At 36.8% G+C, this 27497-nt stretch overlaps 1 protein-coding gene across 1 annotated transcript in view; it reads left to right on the top strand.

Moving 5' to 3' along the window:
• KCTD8 (potassium channel tetramerization domain containing 8) overlaps positions 1–27497 on the top strand; it is a 263192-nt gene that overhangs the window by 34825 nt on the left and 200870 nt on the right. The window lies entirely within an intron of this gene.

The following is a 27497-nucleotide window of genomic DNA, read 5'->3' as shown; positions in this document are numbered from 1 at the left end:
AGGCTTTTTATGTTATTTCATTTAATCCTCCTCATAGCCTTGTGAAGAGAATGTTGTTGTTTTCATTTTAATCCCCTGCAAATTGAGGCTCAGCATGATTTAGCCTCCTACCCAGGGATAAGCACCTGATAGGTGATACAGTTAGGATGAATCCTAGCCAGATCCAACTCCAAATAAAATTTAGGAGGGAGCTCCTTTAAACAATATCTATTCTCCAAAGTATTTGAATACAGGTTCTTGGTTATGAGGTTGGTCCTGTCTCTTCACCTCCTTCCTACATATCCAGATTGAAAATCACACTGATTAATACATATCAAAGGTGCTCCCTCTAACAATTGATAATGGAGAAAAGAATCTTGTATTACAAGCACATTAAATCCTAAAATATAAGACCTTCTTTCCAATAACAAAGTTTGATAGATTTAAATTTAATATTTTTTTTATTGTTTTCTTGGAGAGAGGAGTTTGACCAGCAACCAAATGGCTAATAAGTAGACAGAAAAACCAAGGAGGGGTAAAATTCTAAGTTAAAGATGTGAATGCCAAGTTTGAGGTTTTTATTTTATCACTAAGGAACACAGTGTATTGCATTAGGCATAGACATTTTAGAAAGATATTGCTAAGTAACAAAAATAAGAATGAATGGCACATATTTTAGGAACAGTTAATTAATGCCCATGCTCAGATTATGTAATTGCTGTTAAGCACAGAATAATTTATATAAAGAAAAAAAGAGGATCCATAGTTAAAATTGGAAACCATAAACATTATTATGAATAAGTCTTTGTAACTTTTTTCCATATTATAAGAATTCTGGGCTTTCTCCCAATAGTAGCTACATCAAATATTGAAACATCTGAAACAGATGTTGCATGTTTTTTCCCCATAATTTCCTAGGATTTTATCTATTCCAAATGCTAGGTAGGGATAAGGGAGTCATATGACATCTCTATCATGAATATGTTGTGATTAAACTTTTGTGAATCTCCTTGGAGAGGTGCTCTCCAAAGTCTTATCTTGAGAAATTTGTTCTGTTCTTTGGAAGGCAATATATATTATGTGTTATACTTAGGAAATACTATAAAACCACAAGATATGAAAAAACACTTGCTTTCAGGAAAATTCACTTATGTTTTATCCGTAGTCTGAGTTAACAAAACAATAAAATGAAAAAAAAAAAAAGAAACCAATTTTAAAAACACCTTCAGGAAGCAATTCTCTAAGTTCTTTGCCTTTCTCTTGGAAATTCACTGCCTATCATTTTCCCCCCACCTTCTCCTAAAAAACAGCTTATATTTGTCTCTGATTCATCCTAGGGACTGAAGACCATTAACCCTGCTCTATTTTAAACTATTTTAACTTACAATTCCTTTATAGCCTTCATTTTCTCACTTTTAATTAGTGCCCTAAGGGCTTCCGTCATAGCTCAGTTGGTAAAGAATCTGCCTGTAATGCAGGAGACCATGGTTCAATTCCTGGGTCAGGAAGATCCACTGGAGAAAGGATAGGCTACCCACTCCAGTATTCTTGGGCTTCCCTTGTGGCTCAGCTGATAAAGAATCCGCCTGCAATGCAGGAGACCTGGGTTTGATCCCTGGGTTGGGAAGATCCCCTGGAGAAGGGAAAGGCTACCCACTCCAGTATTCTGGCCCGGAGAATTCCAGGGACTATAGAGTTCATGGAGTCGCAAAGAATCGGACACAACTGAGCAACTTTCACTTCACTTCAAAGTGAAAGTGAAAACATTAGTTGCTCAGTCATGTCCAACTCTTTGTGACCCCACAGACTGTAGCCCACCAGGCACCTCTGTCCATGGAATTCTCCATGGACAAGGACACTGGAGTATCCAAGCAAGGATATTGGAGTGACTAGCCATTTCCTTCTCCAGGGCATCTTCTGACCCAGGGATCGAATCTGGGTCTCCTGCATTGCAGGCAAATTCTTTACCATCTGAGCCACCAATTATAATTCCTTTAGAGCCTTCATTTTCTGACTTCTTTTAATTAGTTTCCCGACAGTTTTATCATTTTTCCTTACAACTCTAAAATATTATCTGAATTGTTAGTTTTATGTCATGAGAGAGACTTTCTCAGGATTTTCCTGATATTTTCTCTGAACACCTGGGAGAGAAGCCTGGGAAGAGGATGTGAATGCTCTGTATCTGTGGCTCCCAGGGACTTTACTTTCTTGCCAAGGCACACTCAGTCTCAAGCAATAGACCACACATCCAGCCCAGGAGAAACAAACCATAGCCCCGGTGATTTTTTTTTTTTTTTTTTTGGAAATAAGCATCCCTGTGATTGGGACACCTTCATGCTCATTCATTTACCAATTAGCTATGTCTGTTTTTAACATAGCTGAGAAGTTGTGACCCAGTTTTGTGATTTCCAAAGCTGAAAATATTTGCTATCTGGCCCCGTGAAGAAAGTTTGCCAACCTTGATCTCTTCTTATCAGTGTCCAGTTATACCTCAGTCAATTAAATTGCTGCTTATCTCTCATCTTTTCTTGCAAGCACCTGACTCTCCTCATATTTTGGCCCCCTTGGTTGCCCTGTGACCTTAGCAATTCAGTTAAGTTCAAGTTGTCAACTTGCTTATATATTGAATCCTAATGCCCAATGTGATGATATTGGGAGGTGGGGCACTTGGGAGGTGATAAGGTGATGAAGGTGGAGTTCTTATGAATTAGATTATTGTTCTTATAAAAGAGACCTCAGGGGGCTTCAGCACCCCCTCTAGCGTGTGAAAACACAGTGATATCTATGAAGCAGAAGCAGATCTTTATCAGACACTGAATCTGTCAGCACCTTAATCTTGGACTTCTCAGCCTCCAGACCTGCATGAAATAAATTTCTGTTGGTTACAAGCTACCCAGGCTATGGTATTCCATTGGTGGTGATGATTTAGTTGCTAAGTTGTGTCCAACTCTTGGTGATTCATGGACTATAGCCCACCAGGCTCCTCTATCCATGGGATTTTCCAGGCAAGAATATGGAGTGGATTGCTGTTTCCTTCTCCAGGAAATCTTCCCAACCCAGAAATTGAACCACATCTCCTGCATTGCAGGCAGATTCTTTGCCAACATTATTGCAGCCCAACTGAACTAAGACATCCATCAGTCAGTTCAGTCGCTTAGTCATGTCCAGCTCTTTGCGACCCCATGGACTGCAGCACGCCAGGTTTCCCTGACTATCACCAACTCCTGGAGCTTACTGAAACTGAGTAAGTGTTGGTGATCAGTGGTGATCAATGGTGATGCCGTCCAACCATCTCATTCTCCATCGTCCCCTTCTTCTCCTGCCTTCAATCTTTCTCAGCATCAAGGTCTTTTCCAAGGAGTCAGTTCTTTGCATCAGGTGGCCAAAGTATTGGAGTTCCAGCTTGAGCATCAGTCCTTCTAATGAATATTCAGGACTGATCTCCTTTAGGATGGACTGGTTGGATCTTCTTGCTGTTCAAGGGACTCTCAAGAGTCTTCTCCAACACCACAGTTCAAAAACATCAATTCTTTGGCAGTCAGCTTTCTTTATAGTCCAACTCTCACATCCATACATGACTACTGGAAAAACCATAGCCTTGACTAGATGGACCTTTGTTGGCAAAGTAATGTCTCTGCTTTTTAATATGCTGTCTAGCTTGGTCATAGCTTTTCTTCCAAGGAACTCTTTTAATTTCATGGCTGTAGTCACCATCTGCAGTGATTTTGGAGCCCCCCAAAATAAAGTCACTGTTTCTATTGTTTCCCCATCTATTTGCCATGAAGTGATAGGACCAGATGCCATGATCATAGTATCATCTTTTAGTTAACACTGGGGGGTGAGAGTTTTTTAATTCCCTAATCTTCAAGTGATGCCTGAAACTCACCATTCTTCCTCCCTTCCCTTTTTCCCCCACTTACAATTTATCTACTAAAAAACCTGGGTAATTTGGTAGATTTTCCCACAGTCTATCATTTTTGTGTAGCTTTAAATGATCTGGTGCCTTGCCTTCTGATATTTCCTGGTTTGGTGCCCAAACTGTCTTTTCTGAGTTTTCTCATTTTATCCCTGCTCTTGTCTCTCTTCTGCTGTATTGTGATGCCATTCCCCGTAGTTTCTCCTCGGTTTGTAGTCCTGCTCAAGAAGGCAGCTTGATTGTTTAGAAGTCATATGCACTAAGCTATTCCAGCTCCTTTCTCCCTCACCATGGGACACTATTGGAGTGGGGAAGCCCCCTTCCTTCAGTTGCAGGTCTTAAAACATGCCAGTAGCACTTTTAGGTGACTACCTGGTGGTTACTTTGGGGTTGTTTTGTTCTCACGTCTTCAGTGGCTCTGTTGATTCTCTCTGTTCCTTTCACAAAATGATGATACCAAAAAGGTCTTGTGGCTGTTAGTGGTTTGAAACTATCCACTTATATTCTGAGGCTTTGCAGAGCATCTTGTCACCTATCTTTGTTAAATGTTGTCCAAGGTTCTTAGATTTGCAATGTAATGACTTTCTATGTTTTTATATGGATATTCAGAAGATGCAAAATTATGTTTCCACAGCTGCCATCATTTCCCCAGAATTCCTAATTCATTTTTTTTTGATTAGTTAAGTTTATTTGAATGTAGTATGTTAGAATATTTGAGAATAATGTTAATAAAATAATTTGAGTTTTTATTAAACACAGCCACATTTGGGTATATGCAAGGTGGTTGTCAGGTGAACAAACTGGTAAAGTGTGCATTTAAAAATTATAGTAATAATTACTCTCTTTTGATCATTTTCTGTGTGCATTGTCTTACTTAACCTTAGGTGATACATAGTATTTGCTTTTTACCGTTTTACAGATGAGGAAACTGAGCTTGAAGAGGTTAAGTATGACTGGCACAAGGTAACACACCTGTAGTTGGGGAACTGTAATTCTAACAAAGGCCTGTCTGAGCCCACAGACCGTGCCTTGACCACAGTAATGCACTTGCAGTTGTTGAGCAATGTCTGTTTTATTCTTTCCTCTTCTCTCCATTTCCTGACCCACTGCCTTAATCTTCTCTAAAAGCTTCTAAAAATAATCCCCTGATCCAGCTTCCTTCTTGCCTGCTGACATCAGTCTGATGCTTTGCTTAACCGTAAGAATCCAAAACAAATAATGTTGAACCATTTATTATAAGTTCTAATTGGTCAGAAAGATATATGAATGGATAATGTTACAGTTCATATTTTATTGCCACTAAAATTTCAACTATTCCACCATTGGTTCTTCTTATTTTTTGCTCTGTTTCCAATGACTGCCTATTACAGATTCTGTGTACTAGCCACATCAATCTGTTCACTCTCTGTAGTGCTACCAATTAGTTTCACCCTTGTGCTTGCTCACACTGCTGCCATCTCTTCATGAATGTCCTCTGTCCATTGCCTTCCTTTACAGGCAGATGCTTTAGTGGCCTGCTCTATGAAGCTTTCTGCAGTTTCTACCAATATGAGGGCAGAATTTATAATGGTTCCTTAATGGTCTTCATAGGCTTCCATGGTGGCTCAGTGATAAAGAATCTGTCTGCCAAGTAGGAAACATGGGTTTGACCCCTGATTCGGGAAGATCCCCTGGAGAAGAAAATGGCAACCCACTCCAGTATTCTTGCCTGGGAAATCCCATGGATAGTGGAGCCTGGCGGGCTACAGTCCATTCAGTCAGAAAAGAGTTCAACATGACTTAATGACTAAACAACAGCAATGGTCCTCACACAGTCATTGGGAAGGATCTTTAGCATACCATTGATTCATCAGAGTGTGTTTAGGTGAGCTATAGTGAACCTGTCTGATCTCCCAGATTCTGAGTTTACTGAGGGAGAGGAACATACTTTATCCATCTTTGTAACCCTAGGGCCTCTACAGCGCCTGGAACATGGTAATTACTTAAATCAGTTTTGTTAGATGAGCACAATTAGTACCCGTGAGATTATATAGCTAGTTATAATAGATTCTTGGTTAGAAATCAAATGCTTAACAATTGCATACTTACCTTGCCTTGCTATTATTACTTATCTAATAGCATATTCAAAACTATACTTATGGCTAGACAGGCAAACAGCAGTTGTTTGCCTATATTTGCCACAAAATTAAAATTTTTTTCTTGCTTGGCAGCTCTCTGAGAATTATCTTAGTGTAAATAGTATTTCTTCATCTAGCTCATCATGCCCAGAAAATTAAATATTTTTAATTAACATTTATAATCAGCTTTTCCTATTCTTGGGTCTAGTGGTTTATATTCATTTAAACAAATTGAATTCAAAGATAAATTAAACACTGCCTTTATAAAGCCAAATTCAGACTGATTTTCTTTTTTCCAACCACACGTGCTTTATCAACTTACATTTCCATTATTCATTTATTCATTCACTAATTTAATAAATCACAGATATAGTTAAAGCTAATACTTGTCATCTCTAGATAGGTCTCGCATTTGCCCAAGTCAGAGATAATAGACTTTTCTGGAAAACACTCTGCTTTGATTTTTTAAATTACAATGAAATAGAAATTTCAGGATATCAGGAGACACAGACTAGACAAAATGGTTTTACTGTTCATTTATTTTCTGTTCAAATTCAATCTTAAACAATATTCAGAAGTTAACTACTTCTGGTCTCTGCCTAAAGGTGAGATTGTTCAGCTATTTCAGTGGGTCTAGGCTTCAAGTTATCCTTATTCTCTTAAATAACTTGCAAAGGGGCGATTTCTGGCTCCTTCTTAGGTGAACAGATATGGATCTTTGGATAACATTCAAGCATAATTTTTTATTAATACTTCAGTTGTGATGCTTCTGAGAAAGTTTATCTCTATTTTTCTATTTTAAAACAGAAATATGAAGCCAAAAAATTTCTAGGAAACTAGAGGATATTTGGTGTTCTCCTTCCTTATTGCAATGTGCAGACTCTAGTTTTGGGTAATGGCACACAGACCTAGGCAGCTTGTTTAGGACAGTAGGTACAATATACACAGTCTCCCGGGCTCCCTAGGTGGCTCTAGTGGTAAAGAACCCACCTGCCAATGCAGGAGATGAAAGAGACACGGGTTTAATTCCCTGCATCGGGAAGATCCACTGGAAGCGGGCATGGCAACCCAATCCAATATTCTTGCCTGGAGAATCCTATGGTCAGAGGAGCCTGGAGGGCTATGGTCCGTAGGGTCACAAAGAGTTGGACATGACTAAAGCAACTTAGCATACACTCTAACATTCTACTAATGCCTCCAGCTTCCCACAGGAAGAAAAACTTGTTTCCAGTGGGCATTGTTGGTGTGTTTTATAGGCTTCATGGGGGAGATTTTTCTCAAGGATCTACTATAAATGGGGATACAAACCCAAATCATCCCTCATTCTTTACCCCAGGTAGGATATAATCTAACCAGGAAAACATTTTCCCAACGATTATAAAACAGTGTGGCAAGTTCTTTCAAGGAAGTACTTTGCTAGAATAGATAGTATTATCTTAAATGATACTATAAGCTATAGCACTAATAAGACATATTATCTTAAGATAATTTTCAAGACTAAAGTTTCACTGAAGAAGACTTGAAATAAAGTGCTATCCTAGAGTAATAGTTTATGAGCTATAATTTGCTCATACTTTTTAATAAGCTTTGTTTTCTAATTTCTGTGAGAAATATAAATTAGATTTTGATAATATGATAGGAAAATCAGTAGAGATATCATTCGAGAATTAAAAAAATTAGCTCTTGGGGGCACTTTGTGGTGGGAGTAAAAAGCCATAAATAGCCCCCTATAGCATAGTTATATTATAGTGATTACATTTTAGAGCTTGGGACTTTGCAGTCAGACACAAAGGGATTCAACTTCTGACTCCTTATTGTGTGACCTTGGACAAGTTGCTCAGCTGATCTAAGTATCATTTTTTCACTGTGTGTTGACTCAGATACTGTTTTGAGGATTAAAGGAGATTACGACTTTAACAGTTCATGGTATAGTGCCTGGTACATAGTAAGCTCTCAAAATATGTTTGCAACAATATTTATAGTTATTGCGATAGTTCCCCTGAGTTCTTTAAATATTTATTTACCTATATAATTATTAAATATAGAATCTTTAAATATTTCAAATAATTTAGAGTATATTTAAGTAAGTGTCAAGGTTAAAAAGTGAGATGAAGGTGTTACAAAGGAGTCATGGCAGGGCTACCTGCCGTCGGTGGCCATCAATCTAATCCTCAGCCATTGGGGTGGGAGGAGGCAGACAGTTTGTCAAGAGGCATCTTTCTAAGTGGACTCAAAAGAATAGGGAGACACCTTCTGCTTTTGGCTCATTTATAGTGGAGAGAATGCCATTTTTATATTACAATTTATTATTCTGAGCACTTTCTTTTTATTTTATATCCTAGGTGACAGTTTGGTCACTAAAAGTTTTCTTGGGAAGCAGTGAAGTAGATCAAAGGGAATTATACTGTTTTATGAAATTTTTTATTCAAGTTGCTTAAAACCTTGTTAAAGTCTGGCTGAAAAGAGTGTACCTTTCTGATAACTAGTGCATTTCAGAGTCTTTTTCCTTTGGTCATGCTGAACAAAAAATTCTTTCTGCTGTTTTGTTCTTCCTCAGTGTTTTTTCTGCACTCTATGAAGACCATCATATTAGTTACCTATTGCTGCTTTGTCACATTACCACAAACTTAGTGGCTTAAAACAACTTGTGTTTTACAATTCTGGCAGTCAGAAGTCTGAAATGGGTCTCATTGGGCTAAAATTCAGATATCAGCAGGGCTGTGTTTCTTCAGGAGACTCTCTCTAGTGGACAATCTGTTTGCTTGCTTCTTCCAGCTTCTAGAATCCTGTGTTGACTGTTTCTTGGACTCTTCCATCTTGCCAAGTAAGGTGACAAACTCACAGGTTCTGAGGATTAGGGGCTGCACATTTTACAGAAGGCATTATTCTAACCCCAGCCACTACCCTAGATAGTCTTTCTGTGGATATGTTACCCCTGTTGATTACATAATGCCATTTTTGACATTTAACAGTGCTGCAATTAGATTTCCAGGCTGCTCTTTAAGCACTGATTTAGGAGAAATCTGGTCCTTCAGGCACTTTCTAGAATAGCTCATGGTATTCTTTATGTGTTAAATTTACTAGTTCAACTTTTCAGACTAAAACTATATTGAAGACAAGTACTTCTTTTAATTGAGGCTTCCCTGGTTGCTCAGTCCATGGGGTCACTAAGAGTCTGACTAAAACAACTTCTTTTAATTACCAAGAAGTCATAAAGATGTGGGTCATATATTTATAAATTTCTGTTTGTAGGGGTGAGTATTATTTTCCCTAAAGTTTATCTTTTAAAGTTGCGAGTTTCATCCCTCCTAAAACTAAAAAAGGAACTACCATATCATCCAGCAGTTCCACTGCTGAGTATATATCCGGAAAAAAACCCCATTAATTCAAAAATATGCAAGCACCAGGTGTTCATAGCAGCACTATTTATAATATCCAAGATACAGAAGCAACCCAAACATCCATCAACAGATGAATAGATAATGAAGAAGTATGTATATACATATATATAATATATAATGTATTGCTATATATTATATATATATGTATATGTACACACAATGGAGTATTACTCAGCTATAAAAAAGAATGAATTTCTGCTATTTGCAGTAATGTGGATGGACCTTGAGAATATTATGCTTAGTGAAATAAATCATACAGAGAAAGACAAATACTGTATGATATCACTTAAATGTGGAATCTAGAAAATAAAACAAATTAATGTATATAGCAAAACAGAAACAAACTGACAGATACAAAAAAACAAATTAGTGGTTACACTGAGGAGGAGGAAGATGGTAGGGGCAATATAGGGGTATGGGATTAAGAGGTACAAACAACTATGTATAAAATAGGTAAGCAACAAGGATATATTTTATAGCACAGGATCTACCCATTAATAACTTTTAATTGTATGTATATGATCTGTAAAAATACTGAATTGCTATGCTGTATACCTGAAATTAATGTAATGTTGTAAATCAAGTATACTTCAATAAAGAGAAATAAAGTTACAAGTTTCATTTACCAGGGAAATTTATTGCCATGAAATTGTCCATTTTCTAAGCATGTTAATTCAGATAAGTATTAATGTATCACAATGGGAGTTTGTTAATTTTAGCAATTACTTTAATCTGACTCTTAAATGTGCTCATGCTTTTCATTGTCAGTTTAGATAAATTATACAATAAATTTTCCATTTTGAGGGCCTTCTATATATTGATGTTATAGATCTGCAATGACTTGATGAGATGCTGCTGTTATAAGATGGTGCTGTTATCATAAGATTTACTGTACTAAATAGAAAAACATAAGGACAGAATAAGCATCTTTTATCTAGGAGTGACTTTGAGATGGAATACAGGCAATGTTTTATTGCATTGTCTATTCATTATAGGTTCAAAACTAATGAATAAATTGCAGTAGGAGGACACATGATCATGACAGGGTGAACATAACTGAAAAAATGGACTTAGAAGAAAGAAGGATATATATATATATATTTTTTGCTTTGGACAAATCCTGTAAATAAATAAAAATTACCTACATGAATTCTCAGGCAGATAACTTTATATCATATTAGATAATTTAGCTAATTGACAATATAGCTAGAAAAATGATAGCATTAATTTTAAATTGATCAAATTTTGTTGGAGAGAATTTACTAGTATAAAGTAGCTAATGTAATCATATGTCTTCATTGTTTCCTATATATTAATACTACGTTTCCCACCTAATCATCATGATAATCTTGTAAGATGAGAACTGGAAACCCTGCTTTCCACTTAAGAAATTGAATTTTAGACAAATGTTCAATTACTTACTTTATTTTTTTTTTTAAATATTATTGAAAAGTAGATCTCAGTTAACCACATGAATATCTACTCTCAATCAAGCCTCTTACTAAATTATTTACTCTCTCTAGTTATTACACAGTTCTTTACTCTGAGTATCCTAGGTTTTATCCCATGGTCAAGGTATCAATATTTTGGGTGGCTTAACAAAACAGAAAGTTCTCTTAACAATTCTGGAGAAGTTAAAAATCAAAGTAGCTGCAGGGCCATGATCCACTGAGTAGAATCATTCCTTGCCTGTTTGTCATACCTGCTGGTGGCTGTAGGTCTTCAGCATTGCTTGGTCTGCAGCTGCAGCCTCTGTCATCACATGGCATTTCCCTGGTGTGTCAGTGTTTTCACGTGGCATTCTCCTTCCTGTGTCTCTCCTTCTCTTCTAAAGACACCAGTCAAATCAGAATAAGGGCCTACCCTGCTCCAGGGTGACCTCATCTCAACTAATTACATGGGTTACAACTATTTTTGAATAAGGTAATGTTCTGATGGCCTGGGGGTTAGAATCACAACATGCCTTCTTTGGAGGACACAACTCAACCCATAACACCATGTGTTTGGAACTGTACTATACTGTATTTGGAAAAATAGAATTATTTTCATAATTTGTTGTTTCTGACATTATGTTCACAGCTTTGTATCAAAGGACTAATGATTGTATGAAAACAGGTATTGTACTTTTTAAGGAAATGTTTCTCCAAGTTTGTTCCAAGAAAAACTAGTTTTTTAAGATGCTCTAAGAAAAATGGAGTGCATGATCAAATAATGGTGGGATATATGGAATGGTAATCTACATTTTATGCACCCTCCTTGGAGACCTAGTGCCCCTTAAGATATTAAATTCATTAAAAATTCCCTCGTGAAATCTGTTGAACTTAACCTTAAGTTCTCTAAACATGTTCAATGTTGGAAACTCTTAATTATTTTAACACATTACTTTGCACAACTGTCTTGGAAAATGACGAATTAGGAAATCACAAACTGTATACTCTTGCCCCTTTTCACTAGGGACATGGAGACATCAGTTTATGTTTATACGCTTCAGTTTTCTCAACTGTAAAATGAGAAGAATAATTTCAGCTATAGCATAAAGACTATGAAATAAGATAAAACAAGCAAAGAGCATGACCCAGTGTTGGACCATAAAAAGTATTCTGTATGTGCTTATCATTATTGTGATTCAGTCCAATTCAGTTCAGTTCAGTCGCTCAGTCGTGTCCAACTCTGCAACCCCATGAATCGCAGCATGCCAGGCCTCCCTGTCCACCACAAACTCCTGGAGTTCACTGAGACTCAAGTCCATCGAGTCAGTGATGCCATCCAGCCATCTCATCCTCTGTCGTCCCCTTCTCCTCCTGCCCCCAATTCCTCCCAGCATCAGGGTCTTTTCCAGTAAATCAACTCTTTGCATGAGGTAGCCAAAGTACTGGAGTTTCAGCTTTAGCATCATTCCTTCCAAAGAAATCCTTTAGAATGGACTGGTTGGATCTCCTTGCAGTCCAAGGGATGCTCAAGAGTCTTCTCCAACACCACAGTTCAAAAGCATCAATTCTTCGGTGCTCAGCCTTCTTCACAGTCCAACTCTCACATCCATACATGACCACAGGAAAAACTTTAGTCTTACATTTAATATTTGTCACTGGGTATTAATCCAGAGTGATGTTGAGATCTATCAATCAAGAGGATCATACTTATTAACTTGAACAAAATTTATATATAATTTAGAGAATAAAGAGATCATATGTTTTATTCTTGGAGTATTTAAGTATTTTAGCTTTTTTAGCACTATCTCAAGATAAAAGATTATATTAGAATCTGTGTAAATATGTATGTAAGGGAGGAAATTATGCAGTATATTTTAGGAAGAGTTTTTCAGAGGATAAGTAAAATTAAGAAGGTTCTTCATTACTAGTCATTTTATTGTACTGTTATGCTAATAGTAAAGAACCCCCTGACAGTGCAGGAGACATAAGAGACTTTGGTTGACCCATGGGTTGGGAAGATCTCTTGGAGGAGGAAATGGAAACCCACTCCAGTAATCTTGCCTGGAGAATCCCATGGACAGAGGAGCCTGGAAGGCTACAGTTCATGGGGTTGCACATTGTCCGACGCAACTGAAGTGACTTAGCGCACACACATGTTAATAAATTAAGTCAAGCTCCTGGAGCAATTGAAATATGACTGAGAAAACTTGAAATAAGGGCCCTGGAATGCTGTGCTTTGGATTCTTGTGTGTTTTCTCCTTTTCTCCTTTATGTCAAGTATTTAGTTGTCAGTTTCTTATTTCTGTTTCCTAGGTGTTCTATTCTACTACTGTTCCAACACTTGCTGTTTTAAAATACACTATAAACTAGAAAACTGATAATGAGAATCATTCAGTTCTTTCCAAAATAATAAAGATGGCTGAAAGCCTTTTTTTTCCCCTATAAATTTTTGATTATATTTTTCTAGATGTTTGACATTGTTGGTAAAATGTTACTGTATTATGTCCCTTAAAATGATTATTTTTGTGTATGCTGAAGAAGCATCCAGCTACTACTTCACTGTTTTTTTCTCAATTTCTGAATGCCCCTCTGGCCCCATCAGTTCCTTATAATCTCTCCAAGTGAGTGCCAACCTGGCTACCTCCATGCCTCTTACAGCTAGACCACTTGAGTCAGCAGCTTGTCTTCCTGCTCATTAGAGGATGTGGACTGTTCTGCCAGCACATCTTTGTACTAAATGACAGTTCTGTCTTGGAAGAGCTGCAGACTGTGCTTGGGGTCTCTCTGGATATATAAAAATATCAGTCTCTTCTTTGTCAGTCATTTTACTCAGAAGGCTCATAATGCTAAAATGATGATTAGAAATCTTCCAATTAACTTTCTGAATTCAAAAGTCTTCACACTCATTCCTTCACTGTTAAATATATTAAATTTTGTCTGGCTCTTTGTGGATATGTAATTTGAGGTCATTATTATTTTTTTGTTGTTGATGAATAATTCTGGTTAAATGCAGGAGATAGAGCAGATATATATTACCAAAGAGCTCATAGAGCAAGCTTGTACAACAGTAATAAAAGTTTGCTATGGAGATTTCTTTTTTGTTGGATAAATATTCAAGGACCATTTAGTGAGTCAAGATCATAATTTTAACAATGCTTTATTATTAAACTTGAAATATGGATTAGTGTTTTATAGTCTGCCAAGTAAAATCACTTGTCCTTACTAGTAATTTACGTGCACTTTTTCTTGTAATCTTTCATTGGCCATATGAGTTTGGCTTTATTATCCCCTGTATTGCATATAATGAAGTCAGAATTCAAGGACTTAACTTATTCACAGTGGATAGATCATGGGGCTGAGAAATAATCTCAAAGTTCCCTGAAACCTCAGAGCACATTTACCACACTATTATTCTGCTTCCAATGACACAAGGGTAAATAAAAAATCAAAAGGTGAGACCAGATTAACTCTTGAAGTGTGAGAATCTGGTAGGCGGTGAGAAAGTCGGTAACAGCCTAGAAAACCTAAAATTGTTTCAGTAGGTGGTAAATAATTATTGGAGAATTTGATCCAGGGAGAGGGAATGTCAAAGTGAAAATAGTGAATTAAAAAAATTAATGTGATAATATCAGGGTAACTAGAAAGAGGTAGTGTTTGAGCATTAAAATGACTTAGGAGCTTATTGTAGTAATTGAGATGAAAATGATGAGAACCTTGACTAAGTCAGTAAAAGAGCAGATTTTGAAAGGCAGTATCTTTAGGACTGACTTAGGGATAAAAGAGATGAATGATAGAATGAAGATGCTGAAATTTGTGTTTTAAATTATTGAAAGAAATTTTATAATATTGATTGACATAAAGAAACAATGTAAAGCAGTATATTTTAGACGAAGAAAATACATTTAGAGATTTGTGGGGTGATGGGTGGATAATACAATGGATATATCTAGTGGTCTATTAGACAGATGGAACTGAACTCAAGTGTTGGCTGAGGATTAAGAAGATAAATTCGATTGTTATCAATATACATTTAACATCCAAGATTTGTGTTCTCATATTTATTTAGTTGTTACACTTAATTCAAACATTTAAATACCCAATTAGTGCTCTTAAAATTAACCTGAGAACAGAAACATTTGTAAATACAATATGTAAATTTGAGGATAAAAATAATGTGACAAGAAGCACAGATGGGATGTACTTGAATCACTTGAATTATTTTCATAAATTTTATTTCAGCTTTTTTTTGGGTCATATCTGTCATTTTCATAGATATTTATTCTCCTTAATTCTTTTCTTGGATTTGATAGATCATGCTTGAGTTAATAAAGAGAAGAGTAATATCTTTCAATGCATAAACTTATGCTTTGAAATTAACTGTCCAGACTATATTTCACTCTTGAAAGATATCCATTATATCCTCTGCATGCTCTGCTGATTACCAAAGATTTGTCCATTTTCTATCTTAACCTCAGAACTCATACCTACTGTATTTTTACCTCTTCATACTTGGATATTATCCTAGTATGGGGAGAAGCTATCCAGAATATAATGAAGAAAGCAGATGTCTCAATCTGGAAGAGACATATTACATTTTTCTGTTGACTATAGCTTTACAAAGAAATGCAAAATGTAAACTGATCTCAAAGAAAGCAGTGCTGCCAAAATATCATGCCAAACTTCTAGCAGAGCTTCCCATTTTTTCTATTCTTGTTAAGTTCCCTTCAACCAAAACTTGTTAGAATGGCTCAGTATATAAAGACATACTTTGGAATGAGAAAAACTGTACTATTAGCCTTTATTTGGAGGATACAGGGCAAGCTCTTCAGAATACTCATAGCTAGAGAGATGATTGATTAGTTGATCCAAATAACATTGACCACCAATAAGAAAGAATCACCATTAAGAACCACCATTTCTGATTTTTATTTTGGGTTAAGATAAAAATGGATATATAATACCTTTGGTGTATGGGGCTATTTGAGTAGAGTTCCAGAGGAGAACAATGAAGAAAATTAGAAGAATGACACTATGAAAATGCCGTGTTCTATTTTTCTTGATTTTAAAGGCCTAACTCATCAGATCTTTAACCTTGAATGTGCTGTACTTAGTCGCTCAGATATGTCTGACTCTTTGCGACCCTGTGGACTGTAGCCTGCCAGGCTCCTCTGTCCATAGGGATTCTCCAGGCAAGAATCCTGGAGTGGGTTGCCATGCCCTCCTCCAGGGCATCTTCCCAGCCCAGGGGTCGAACCCAGGTCTCCTCTCCCACCTTGCAGGCAGATTCTTTTGCATTTTTTTTTTTTTTTTTTAGTTTAAGACCACAGCCAAAATCCGATGGATCATCAAAAAAGCAAGAGAGTTCAAGAAAAAACATCTATTTCTGCTTTATTGACTATTACAAAGCCTTTGACTCTGCGGATCACAATAAACTGTGGAAAATTCTGAAAGAGATGGGAATACCAGACCACCTGAGTGACCTGCCTCTTGAGAAATCTGTATGCAGGTCAGGAAGCAACAGTTAGAACTGGACATGGAACAACAGACTGGTTCCAAATAGAAAAAGGAGTACTTCAAGGCTGTATATTGTTACCCTACTTATTTAACTTATATGCAGAGTACATCATGAGAAATGCTGGGATGGAAGAAGCACAAGCTGGAATCAAGACTGCCGGGAGAAATATCAATAACCTCAGATATGCAGATGACACCACCCTTATGCCAGAAAGTGAAGAAGAACTAAAGAGCCTCTTGACGAAAGTGAAAGAGGAGAGTGAAAAAGTTGGCTTAAAGCTCAATGTTCAGAAAACGAAGATCATGGCATCCGGTCCTATCACTTCATGGCAAATAGATGGGGAAACAGTGGAAACGGTGAGAGACTATTTTTGGGGGCTCCAAAATCACTTCAGATGGTGATTGCAGCCATGAAATTAAAAGACGCTTACTCCTTGGAAGGAAAGTTATGACCAACCTAGCCAGCGTATTAAAAAGCAGAGACATTATTTTGCCAACAAAGGTCCGTCTAGTCAAGGCTGTGGTTTTTCCAGTGGTCATGTATGGATGTGAGAGTTGGACTATAAAGAAAGCTGAGCACTGAAGAATTGATGCTTTTGAGCTGTGGTGTTGAAGAAGACTCTTGAGAGTCCCTTGGAGTGCAAGGAGATCCACCCAGTCCATCCTAAAGGAGATCAGTCTTGGGTGTTCATTGGAAGGACTGATGTTGAATCTGAAACTCCAATCCTTTGTCCACATGATGCGAAGAACTGACCCATTGGAAAAGACCCTGATGCTGGGAAAGATGAGGGCAGGAGGAGATGAGGATGACAGAGGATGAGATGGTTGGATGGCATCACTGACTCAATGGACATGGGTTTGGGTGGACTCCAGGAGTTGGTGATGGACAAGGAGGCCTGGCATGCTGTGGTTTATGGGGTCGCAAAGAGTCGAACATGACTGAACGACTGAACTGAACTGAACTGTGATTGTTTTAAATCCTTAAAAAAAATTTTTTTTGCTATTGCTTTGATTGAAACAAAAGCTGTTATATCTGGTTATTAATATTAGATGGTATAAGGTAAAAACCCATACCTGTCAAGAAGCTCATGAAATTTATTTTGAAAAATAAAATTGCAGTTTTCTACATTGAACTATATTTTCTTTAGGCTTTTCAAAGCAGTCTTGTCTTAAGCAACTCAAAATATTTTACTTCAAACCATGCCTTGTGAAGGTGAACTGTGATTATTATTAAACAAGAGAGGCATTTAGCACCTGAAATCTGACCTAAATTCTTCTCAACATTTTGAGTGTTTAAAGTGAGATCATTTGACAAGCTTCATTACTTTTATGTGACTTCAAACATGAAATTAAACATAAAATGCTAGACTCTTGAATTTGTTATGAGATTTCTTGAAATGTAAAATATGAGGATTTTACAAATCAGCTTTCCTGTTTTTCTCTGTCCTTATTCTCCTGCTGAAACAGGCCAGCTCTTGAGGTCATTCATCTTATTCCTCTTGTGGACTCTTATCTCCTTAGACCTAAGGCAAAACTTAGGGCCTACTCAAGGGCATGCTGATGATCCAGGAGAAAGTCTACACAGGTTTACACAGTTTAGTATCCTATTAAGAATGATATATAGACTATAATATAAATGTAAAATGTCAGGCTTATTTATCCTTTTGGCAGGGTCATATTCACGTAGACATTGATGTCACTAGGCAATGTTTTCTTCACTGGTATTTAAAACTTTTTCTACTTACAGTCTTTATATAGAGAGGTGGGGAATAAGACATGAAATACAGTAAGAACACAACAAGGAATTGAATGTCTGGATTTTAAGGACAGTTGAATATTAGGAAAAACTTTATGGCCTTCTATGAAAAAATTTCAATATATGACATTTCAGCAATGACTTTCTTTGCAAAATGCATATATATTGAATTGTAATGGAAGCTGCTTGTTTTTCAATGTCAATGAAATTATTTCCTTTTTTGAGATTAATTAATTGAATCCGTAAAGACTGGAAGTGGATCTTGGTTTTGTAAGGACCAAATCCAGTGCAATATAGGGGGCAAACAGCTCTCTTGAAGAAATAAAAAATAAATTATGAATAAAAAGTTTGGTACAAAAATGAATAATTTTCCACATGAGAAAATAAATGGCAACAAATTGCATATTTAAAAAGACCTCAAATGCTAGAAACATCTCAAAATCCATGGAAACAGTATACTTAAAAATTAGTTGCCTACAAAAGTTACTTTTTCCATGACATTTTATGGTTGCATACTCTTAGTGTCTATAATAGGCTGAATTGTGTCGCCCCAAAATTCCTATGTTGAGACTCTCACCCCTGGTAGTTCAAAATAAAGATGGGCCTTTAAGTTAAAACTAGGCCTTTAGTGTGGGCCCTAATCCAATCTGACTGGTGTCCATTAAGAAGAGGGGATTAGGACACACAAAGAGACATCAAGGATGTAGGCTCACAGAGGAAAGATCATCTGAAGACTTGGTGGTAAGACTGACATATGCTAGTCAGGGAGAGAGGCCTAAGGTGAAACCAAACCTGCCAACACCTTGGCTTTGGACATCTAGCCTTCAGAACTGTGAGAAAATAAATTTCTGTTGGTAAAGTACTCAGTCTCGTATTTTATGATGGCAGCCCTATCAAACTAATAGTGTGTTTCTATCTTCTACCTATTGAAATTGTTTTATAATATGTTCTACAGAAAAAAGCTTTTCCTCTTGTAGGACTGATTGAAATATATATTTTTTAAATTATTGAAATGCATGAACCATGTGGCTTTACATATAGATGTACTCACATTATGATTAGTAAACAGAGTACTTTTTTTATTAATCTTCTTGGCCAAGCCACCTGCCATGTGGGATCTTAGTTCCCCAACAAGGATCGAACCTGTGCCCCCTGCATTGGCAGTGCAGTCTTAACCACTGGACTGCCAGGGAAGTCTCATAGAGTAATTCTGATAAATTCTATTTTGCTCAACTGGCGTGCTGCGATTCATGGGGTCGCAAAGAGTCGGACACGACTGAGCGAATGAACTGAACTGAACTGTAGCCCTCCCAAAATATGCCTTCATGCTTAGATATGCTTCATTGTAGAGTATCTTGACAAAATTGACAAAAGATATCTTCAGTTTTAACCATGTGTTGCTAAATTTACCATTTTCATTTTTACATTAAAATGTTTGATAAATGAAAGTATTTCCCACAGATTTGCTTCTGGCTCTGTTCATTGCCAATCTTGTTTCTCGAAGGAGAAACACTGACAACTTCACTGACCACGTACTTTCAGTAATGGCTGCCAAAGGACACCATATCATGATAAAGTCTTAAGCCTATGCCTTTGTGTTTCAAAGTTAAGTAAGTTGTGCAGGGTTCTTGGAAGCCATTTTTACACTAGCATGGGTAATATAATGGAAACTGCTTACAATCATTTCAGTGTATCAGACAGCTTGCTTTCTTAATTCAGCTTCCCCTTAGCCAGATTTCTGAAGTGCTCACAAACACTTCAGTATGACAGAAGTCAACACGAGAAAAGACAGCAGTTAGAATTAATTGTGGTTAATATATCTTTTGAAAATTTTATGAAAATCTAAGTGTGAATCCATTGCTAGGATTCCTCCTAGGACTTTGGACGGAGCCTTAAGCTTTATTAGCATCTGGGTAAGTTGGCTTCTGGAGAAGGAAATGGCAACCCACTCCAGTATTCTTGCCTCTAGAATCCCATGGACAGAGGAGCCTGGTGGCTACAGTCCATGGGGTCACAAAGAATCAGACACGACTAAGTGACTGAGAAGCAGCAAGTCACTGCTTTTGGCTTCTGGGACTCAAGAGTTTTGCTTAAATTCACATAGTGCTTAATGGTGACACTATGGCAGGTTTCTTCATGTTGTTTTCTTTCTCTTTTCTGAAGCATAGGTTTATGCATTTTTATTCTTTTTAATATATATAAATGTCATATGACAATTTCAATTAAACAGTAATTAAATACTGATATTCTGTTAAGGATTTGAATGCCAAGAGGTAGTAGAGTCTTGGAATATTTACATTAGTAGATGATTGTTTATATTAATTACTCTGTTGAGCTAAGATCTCAGCAAATCTTAAGGTTAAAAGAGAAAATAAATATTTGAGCTTGACAGGCTTAAATTCAAAGATACTAAAATGAAAAATCAAATAGCAGCATGAGTTAAAAGTGTAACTCCTTGAATTATCCTTTATTTTGTTGTTACTCTCCAGTTAAATCTTTTTTTTTTTTTCCATATTTAAATGCCAGGTGTACTTTTCCTTTGTGAATTCAAGTTTTGACTTACAAAATAGAATTTAATTCTAAAATTTAGGGTTTTTTAAAACAATTTGAGAGTCTGAAATAAGTAAGGGAATCTGTTGCATTACCTTATGATTTAGCATATATTTCAGTTTGTGGAAATTCATGGTCCTTTGTATAAAATTATTTTGAGAGAGCTATGCTGCTTTTGGCAGTGTGAAAAACAGATTCATTTATTCAGTACCATAATAATGTTGCAGTTTCTTGAGGGAGCAGTGTAGGCATTTTGAGGCTTGGGGAGAATATTAAGGAAATGGGAATAAAAGGAGATGCTTAAATAGAGTAGCAATTGCTGCCATTGGTTAAGATTTAGTATGTACTGTCTTGTGTTAAACATTTTACTTGTATTAAGTCATTTCCTCCTTAAAATAACTGCAACATAATCAGTATTTTCTTCTCATTTGATGAGGAGACTGACGGTCAGAGAGGTAAAGTAACTTGTATAAACGTGGCTTACACCCGCAGGTTTCTTTCTTGAAAGTTTCTGTCTTGAAAGCCAGTACTACCTCTTTCTTTGGCAGTGAGTCAGTGACAGCTCTAGGATGCGCACCAGAGAAACGCACTTAAAAATGCAAGGATGAAAACTTCAGTCACTCCAGAGAGTTCTAAAGGATTCATGCTTCTGATATGATGATTAGAGGAAAAGTACTGGAAGTGTGAATTGTAAAGTCTTGTTTAAAAGCACTCAGTGTGCAACGTTTATTTATCATACCAAACTGAATCTTAAAAAACTCATGATCAAAACACAATCATGAAATTTATTCACTTGAACTGAAATAGGATAGCCATATAGTGAATTCCCATGAGACTGATTTGGCTTTTAGAATTGAAGGTGCTAGAAAAGAACTGCCTTTTTCTTTCTTGTATTTTGAATTATAGTTGATGTACAATGTTATTTTAGTTTCAGGTGTACAGCATACTGATTCAGTATTTTTATAGGTTATACTCCATTTAATGTTATTACAAAACAATGGGTATAATTCCCTGTGCTGTACAATATATACTTGTTTCTTATCTATTTTTTATGTGGGAGTTTCTATCTCCTGATCCCCTACCCTTGTATCCACTAATTTGTTTGCCATCCACTAGTTTGTTTTCTTTATCTGTGAGTCTGTTTCTATTTTGCTATGTACATTTATTTGTTTTGTTTTTCAGATTGTATATAAGTGATATCATACAGTATTTCCATTCTCTGACTTATTTCACTAAACATAGTATTTTCAGGATCCATTCACATTGTTACAAATGGCAGAATTACATTCTTTTTTAATATTCCATTAGCCATATAGAATGTTTTTAAATCCATTTGTCTGATGGGTTCCTTCTGTATGTAAATAGTGCTGCTGTGAATTTTGGGGTGCATGTATCTTTTAGAATTAGTATTTTTGTTCTTTCTGTAAGTATACCCAGCAGTAGAATTTCTGGGTCATATGCTAGTTCTATTTTTAATTTTTAAAGGACCCTCCATAGTGTTTTCTGTAGTGACTGCCCTAATTTACAATCCTATCAACAGGATATTAGGGTTCCCTTTTCTGCATATCCTCACCAATGTTTGTTATTTGTGGACTTTTTGATGATAACCATTTTAACAAGTGTGAGATGATATCTCATTGTGATACTGATTTGTCTTTCTCTAATAATTACCAATGTTGAGTATCTCTTCATGTGCCTATTAGCCATCTGCATGTCTTCTATGGAAAAATGTCTGTTCAAGGCCCTGTCCAATTTTTAATCAGTTTATTTGTTTTTTTAAATGTTGAGTTGTATGAGCTGTTTATAAAGTTTAGATATTAAATGTATTTGCAAATATTTCTCCCATTCCATAGGTTGTCCTTTCATTTTTGATGGTTTCCTTTGCTGTGTAAAAGCTTTTAAGGGCAAAGGCTTTTAATTAGGTCCCATTTATTTATCTTTGCTTTTATTTCTTTTGTCCTAGGAGACAGAGCCAAAAATATTTCTATGATTTATATCAAAGAATATTCTGCCTCTTTTCTCATCTAGAAGTTTTATGGTTTTAGGTCTTACTTTAGATCTTTAACAATTTTGAGTTTATTTTTGTACCTGATGTGAAGGAAATGTTCTAATCTCATTCTTTAACATGTAGTTGTCCAGTTTTCTCAGCACCACTTATTAAAGACTGTCTTTCCTCCATTGTATATTCTTGTCTCCTTTGTCATAGATTAACTGACCATAAGTACATGGGTTTGTTTCTGTGCTCTCTATTTTATTCCCTTCACCTATGTGTATCATTTTGTGCCAGTACTATTCTGTTTTATTACCATAGCTTTGTAGTATAGTCTACAGTCAGGCAATATGATACCCACGACTGAGTGACTTCACTTTCACTTTTCACTTTCATGCACTGGAGAAGGAAATGGCAACCCACTCCAGTGTTCTTGCCTGGAGAATCCCAGGGACGGGGGAGCCTGGTGGGCTGCCGTCTATGGGGTCGCACAGAGTCCGACGCGACTGAAGCGACTTAGCAGTAGCAGCAGTAGCAGCAAGTTTGTTTTTCCTTAAGATTGTTTTAGCAATTTGGATGTTTTTAATGATTTCATATACATTTTAGGATTATTCTTGTTCTGTGAAAAATATTGGATAGTATGAACATTTTAACAGTCTTAATTACTCCAATCCAAGAACATGGGACATCTTTCCATTTCTTTTTATCATCTTCAATTTTATAGTTTTCAGAGACTAGGTCTTTCACTCCTTGTTTAAGTTTATTCCTAAGTATTTTTTAATACGATTTTAAACAGGATTGTTTCGGAGAAGGCAATGGCACCCCACTCCAGTACTCTTGCCTGGAAAATCCCATGGATGGAGGAGCCTGGTAGGCTGCAGTCCATGGGGTCGCTACGAGTCGGACACGACTGAGCGACTTCACTTTCACTTTTCACTTTCATGCATTGGAGAAGGAAATGGCAACCCACTCCAGTATTCTTGCCTGGAGAATCCCAGGGACAGAGGAGCCTAGTGGGCTGCCGTCTACGGGGTTGCACAGAGTTGGACACGACTGAAGCGACTTAGCAGCAGCAGCAGCAGCAAACAGGATTGTTTTGCTTTCATTTTCTTTTATTTCACTATTAGTCTACAGAAATGCTGGGGATTTCTATATGTTAATACTGTATCCTGCCACCATGTTGAAATTGTTTAACAGTTCTTGGTCTGCTGTTCATTCCTTCTGGTGTGCTTTCTGTGTCTGTTATTGAATCATTTCTGATTGGGTCTTTTTCATATATTCCCTTGTTAAAATTCTCACTCACTGTGTTCATCTATTCTTTTCTCTGATTCAATTGGCATTCTTATTCACTAATGTTTTTAATTATTTTTCTGATAAATTATTTATTTCTATTTCATTATTTTTGGGGGGTTTTCCTTGCACTTTCATTTGAGGCTTTTTCAAGTTCTTCCGCCTTCTCATTTTAGTTAACTTTCTTTATCTTTATGAATTTAGGTGAAATGGTTACCTACTACAGTCTTGAAGGGGTATCCTTATGTGTGAGTATCCATATATGGAACATGTGTGCTCATAGCTTTTGATTGGAGAGCCAGATTTGATGTGGATGCAAGTCACTTCTCTCCTTATGGTGTGCTAGCAGTTATTACTTTGGTAGAAGGCGGGGCTGAAAATGGAGGGGCTAGAGTTGGAGACAGGTTGGAGGCAGGGCTTCCCCTCTGCTCATGGGGTGTCACTGTTCCGGGTGTGGGGTCAGATACTAAATTGCTGGGGCAGAGAAAGTGAGGGTTGGGTCTGAGCTGGTTCTGTTCCCTTTAAGTGCTAGTGACCCTAGCCCCAGAGGGGAGCATCGCTGAAGCAAGAAGGGTACATGTAGGCTAAAAGGGCTGCTTTTTGATGTCTGTTTTTTTCTCTTCTCTCCTGTCTGAGCTTAGTAACAGTATTCTAGAGAAGGTGGGAAGTAGGGGACAGAAATATCATGATTCTGACTTGACATCACTATCTCGTTGAAGCAGTGGAAAAGTAGATGAAATTTTATGTTTCAGATGCTCAACATTTGCTATGGAGTAGGGAATACAGGCCATTATTTTAGTATTTGAAGGAATTTTACAGAGACTTATTTTCAGAAACTAAACATGACCAAGGAATTTGAGCCTGTTTGCTTTTTGTAATAAAATAATACAGGTTTACTTGAACAGAGAAGGCAATTGAAATGTCAGGTATGCAGTTAAAAAATGTACTGTGAGCATTAAAATTGGCATTAATAAATTAGTCTGTATTGTGAGATCTGTTTTATCACAGAAAAAATGCTAAATTAAAGAATGATAGTGGGAAATTCAAAGTAGTTTCAGAGGCCACCTGAAAATGTGATGAGTTGGCTCATCTAAAAATAATATAATTACTTTCAATGCCATCTAGAGTAGATGGTCAGTAACAAATTTATTTCCATTTCAGTTGGAGGGAGATAAAGATACTTCTACTTATATTTGGACTTTTTTCTTCTGTTGTGTGATTAATGCTATCCAACTTTAATGAGACCCTTGCTGTGACTTGATTGCCTTTTTTCCCCATCTTTTGTTATATAACAGAATATGTTACTTTTTCCTCAAGTCCTCAAGCCATACACTCACTGTTACTTTATTAGACACCCTTTATCCTGCTGGAGGATCATCATTTGTGGATTACACTAGCTTTTTCTAATCCAATAAGAATAGCCATTGGTCTCTTCTTTCCTTCTCCCTGGTGTATCAGATGGTAAAGCATCTGCCTGCAATGTGGGAGACCTGGGTTCGTTCCCTGGGTTGGGAAGATTCCCCTGGAGAAGGATATGGCAACCCACTGCATTACCCTTGCCTGGAAAATCCCATGGACGGAGGAGCCTGGTAGGCTGCAGTCCATGGGGTCGAAAAGAGTTGGATGCGACTGAGTGACTTCACTTTCCTTTCCTTGACCCTTTGCCCAGATTAACTCTCTCATCTCTGATTCAGATCCTACCCCCTTCTGCCTACTCTATGATCTTGCTCATATCCTCAGTCTTTCCGTGTTTCATTGGCTCTTTCACCTCTACTAGTATTGAAACTATTAATAAAATCTCCACATTCCAACAAATTTTCCATGTAGGGGTCTGTCTTCACTGACATTTCTCTTTTACCCTTCACTTGCAAAATTCAGTTGTCTGAATTCCCTTACTAATCATTTGTTATTTTTCACTCCCCCACAGTCTGACTTCTGACTTTTTAGTATTTTATTGAAGCTGTTCTCATCTAATGGACAAATAGAATAACCTCCATGTTGTACCTGTACTGTTTGGCAGAACTCTCTTGGCTCCTGTGACAAAGTCCTATCTTGGTTATCTTCATTGTACCCAAACTTGCTGGTTCTTTTTCTTTCTCCAGTGTGCCAAATGTATGAAGTCATTCTTGAAGGTTTTATTATCAAATATCTTCTCTCATTTGTTTGTTGATTTAAAATTAAATCTAATCTCCCAACCATAGACCCCAGGAATCTGCCTGTTCTGGTCCTGGTTTCCTTTCTGGCCTCAAATAATATTGCTCTTATTCCAGTGACTCTGGTCTTCTTTGATTCCAGGAACCACACATACTCCTTCCTCAACGTGTGTCTAGTAAATGCTATACCTTGCTCATCACATGCTTGGCTCTTTTTCCATGTGTAATTTTAAATGACTACCTTGTACAGAATAGGTCTTCTTTCTTGCTGCCCAGTGAAATCAGCTGTAAAATAAGTTTGTACTTGATGTCCTCTAGAGGTTGTTCTGGATCTTTAATTCTGTGATACACATAAATGATCTAAGATGATAGAGTTGAAAGACTGCTATGATGGCCATCAAGCAAAATATCTTCAAATATTCCCTTCATCAGCTTTGTGTCCTCAAGAGCTAGAAAATAGTCAATGCACAGTGGATGCTTGATGAATGAATCAGTTATCATTGTGTGACCTAGAATAAGTCACCTCTCTTTGTACTTCATCTTTTATGTTTGTACTTCGGGATTGCGTTTATTTCTGGTGAGAAGTGACATAGAGAATCTTGTCCTTTCAGCACTGAAAGTAGCAAGTGTTAAAGAGGACACATTAACTCCAATGACTGGGCACCGTTTTTTGTACGTCTGATTTAAGGGACTGTAATAGTTGATTTTTTAAACTTACTTCCAACGAATATCTTTTAGACAATAAGTAAAACAGGTAAAAGACTTTGACCTCTAAAGGCATAGAAACTATATATATTCTAGCTTTTTACCTGACATATATTATTTTAAAGATTTTCTTATGACTGTCTTGTAAAATGAAATAAAATACATTTCCAAATTTTATTGTTTGACCACAAAAATAAATATTTCAATTTTCTATCAATGATATTCCTATAGGAACAGGCTGTAAAATGAATCCTTCATAATAAAAAAAAATACACCTAAGCAAAAGAAAATTTAGTTTCTTGTTTTAAATATAGTTTTAACTATAATTCATTATGCTACAACTGATTTGTAATCACAAATAAATTAATCCTATGTGTTCAGTTCAGTCGCTCAGTTGTGATCGACTCTTTGTGACCCCATGAATCGCAGCACGCCAGGCCTGCCTGTCCCTCACCAACTCCCGGAGTTCACCCAAACCCACATCCATCGAGTCGGTGATGCCATCCAGCCATCTCATCCTCTGTCGTCCCCTTCTCCTCCAACCCCAATTCCTCCCAGCATCAGAGTCTTTTCCAGTGAGTCAACTCTTCGCATCAGGTGGCCAAAGTACTGGAGTTTCCATTTTAGCATCATTTCTTCCAAAGAACATCCAGGGCTGATTTCCTTTAGGACGGACTGGTTGGATCTCCTTGCAGT

Source organism: Bos indicus, chromosome 6 (genome assembly GCF_029378745.1).
Source record: "Bos indicus isolate NIAB-ARS_2022 breed Sahiwal x Tharparkar chromosome 6, NIAB-ARS_B.indTharparkar_mat_pri_1.0, whole genome shotgun sequence".
Taxonomy (NCBI): Eukaryota; Metazoa; Chordata; class Mammalia; order Artiodactyla; family Bovidae; genus Bos; species Bos indicus.
This window is presented reverse-complemented; position numbering and strand designations above follow the sequence as displayed.